The 3067-nt window shown below is 39.4% G+C and overlaps 1 pseudogene; it reads right to left on the reverse strand.

Moving 5' to 3' along the window:
• Positions 1-2004: 2004 nt before the first annotated feature.
• LOC143037177 (5S ribosomal RNA) lies at positions 2005-2123 on the reverse strand (annotated as a pseudogene).
• Between the last annotated feature and the right edge of the window lie 944 nt (positions 2124-3067).

The raw sequence follows: 3067 nt of genomic DNA on the forward strand, positions 1-3067 counted from the left end.
CCGTCTGTAATGCTGTAGTCCTCTGAAGAAGACCAAGTTGGTCGCAACGTTAGGACATTTAACTCTATTCCTAACACATCTTCGTTTGCCCTTCCCCACCCACATTCTCTCTCATTTGTCTGAAATAATCTTAAATATATATATATATATATATATATATATATATATATTTTTTTTTTTTTTTTTTTTTTTTTTTTTTGAGTTTCATGCTAATTCCTAGTGACTCGGGAAAGCCAGGGTACCGAGTGTACTTTTTTTTTTTTTTTTTTTTTCGACAAGAGTTTTGCTTTCAATCCAGGCTTCCATGACTCGTGCCGTCTGCACCGAAAGGCGAACAGGGTCTTTTGGAAAAGAATGAAAATGAATTTCATCTCGGCAAATTTAAAATTAATGAAAAAGAAATAGTGAATTCATATACATAAGGAATGACAAATTTAAAGAAAAGACTGGCGAAAGTAAGTAGTCAGTCAACAAGAAATCAAATAAGTCAATCAGCCACTTCATGAGTCAGTCATTCAATCAGTTAATTGATCGATTAGTCAATCCTTTGACAAATCTATCAATCATACAATAAGTTAGTCAATCAAACACTCAGTCAGTCAAACAGTCAATCAATAAGTCAAGGAGCCCATCAATCGGGCATTCAACCAATAAATCAATCAATGGACCGTTCAGTAAATCAATAAACCATGCAGTCAATCGGTAAACCAACGAACCACTCAATCAGTCAGTCGTTCAATTAGCCAATGACACAATCAGTCAGTAAGCCAATCAACTTATCAGTCAATTAATCAATTAATAGATCAATCAATCAATCAATAGATCAACCAATCTATTAGCAAATCAACCACTCGGTCAGTCAACCAGTCAGTAATTCAATTGGCCAGTTAATCAGTCACTCAAGCATGGAAGTAAGTGTATAACATATGCTTGTGTTACTTGGGCAATGGTGATATGGGGAGAGAATGAAGCTGGGATTGGTTTGAGCTCTTTATTCTGGTGAAAAGAGGTCTACGCGCAAGGCAATGTTACTTTTGGGGTTCCCCAGGGCTCGGTTTTGTGTCCCTTGTTGTTCATTATGTGTATAAACGACTAAGACGATGGGATAAATAGTGATGTTAGTAAGTTTGCAGACGACACTAAAATAGGACGCCTAATTAGATCAGGAGACGACGCAGAGATTCTGCAGGATGATCTTAACAAATTGTTCACATGGTCGGTGAAATGGCAAATGAACTTCAATATCTCTAAGTGTAGCGTGTTAAACGTAGGGATACACAACCCCGAAAATAGATAGATTTTAGATGACACGCTTTTAGAAAAAACTGAGTGCGAGAGAGACTTGGGAGTTCTAGTGAGTCCGGACCTTAAAACCAGGAAACAGTGCATTAGCGCCAAGAATAAAGTTAACAGAGCATTAGGTTTCATTGCTAGGACGGTAACGAATAGAAGTGCAGAGGTAATTATCAAACTCTATTTAGCGATAGTTAGACCCATCCTTGACTATGCGGTACAGTTTTGGTCTCAGTCCTACAGAATGGACATCAATTCACTAGAATCAGTACAGAGAAGAATGACCAAAATGATACATGGACTCAGAAATTTGCCTTACGAAGAGAGGCTTAGGCACCTTAACTTACACTCTCTGGAAAGACGCAGAGTGCGGGGTGATCTAATAGAGGGGTTCAAGTGGATCAAAGGCTTTAACAAGGGTGATGCAAACAAGGTCATCATATTAAATCAACAGGGCAGGACTTGCAGTAATGGATTTAAACTGGACAAATTCAGATTTAAGAAGAAAATAGGCAAAAATGTGTTTACTAATAGGGTGGTCAACGAATGGAATAGACTTAGCAACCATGTAGTGAGCGCTGAAACTATCAGTTATTTTAAGAAACGATTAGACAACTTTATGGATGGGGATGACAGGTGGTGATGGATACGGAGCTGCCTAGTGTAGGCCTTATGGTCTCTTACAGACTCCTTCATTCTTATGTTCTTACATCCCAACAGCATCTGGTATTCCCAGGTGGTCACCCATCGAAGTACTAACCAGACCCAACGCTGCTTAACTTCGTTGATCGAACAACAAGCGGTGTGTTCAGAGTGGTATGGCCGTGTGTGTGTGTGTGTGTGTGTGTGTGTGTGTGTGTGTGTGTGTGTGTGTGTGTGTGTGTGTGTGTGTGTGTGTGTGTGTGTGTGTGTGTGTGTGTTCGTGCTTGTTTATACGGTCACAGTACCCATTGTTCAGGTCATATGAACTACAGAAATCTCATCCAGGAGGGTAACACCTATCGATCACGAGTCTGGCACGTGGTCCAGGACCGTTGTGACTGACGCAGGTAGAATGGATGCCTGAATGCACGCACTCGTGCTTTTGGCACGTCTCGTCCTCAAGCAAGCAAATGATAACACGCTTTGTAGATTGGCCGCTGGACGCTGCCACTTTTCATGGTCGACTTCCCGCTGTGCTGAGTGTGACGCATTCGTTCGTGTCAAAGGATTACAAAGGAGGATCATGCCGACAGGAAACCTTTTGGTCAAATAACTAGGTCGGATGCGAAAAAATTATAATAATGATAAATAAATAAAAGTTATAATGATATGATTAATAAGACATTATAATAATATAAATAATAATAAATTATAATAATATAAATAATACTAGGTCGCGGTTCGATTCCAGAGCTTTACTGTGTTCACTATCATTATCACTATCAGATCATTCTACATAATACTTTGAATTCACCATCGTTTCTGAAACACTTTTTATTCATTTTTTTTCCTGTATTTCTATATCAAGTAGGTTGTACACTCGTGCAAAAACCCAGTCAACATAATTGTTAGGGAGTTTCTGGACGCAATACCTACAGGTGTACTGATTTCTGGAGTCGACGAAGTTTACAATGACATAGACTGGGAGTTGTGCACAATCCGTATGGATGTCATGTTTGAACCACTGGCACCTAATGCATCCTAGAATACACTGTAAATCATAAATCATGTGACAGGATGGGGTACGTTCTCAGACTTCGACAACATCATGGCGGAAAAAGGTTTCCAGTTA

The sequence above is a fragment of the Oratosquilla oratoria genome, chromosome 21, assembly GCF_046742065.1.
Source record: "Oratosquilla oratoria isolate Oo_2021 chromosome 21, ASM4674206v1, whole genome shotgun sequence".
Classification (NCBI taxonomy): Eukaryota; Metazoa; Arthropoda; class Malacostraca; order Stomatopoda; family Squillidae; genus Oratosquilla; species Oratosquilla oratoria.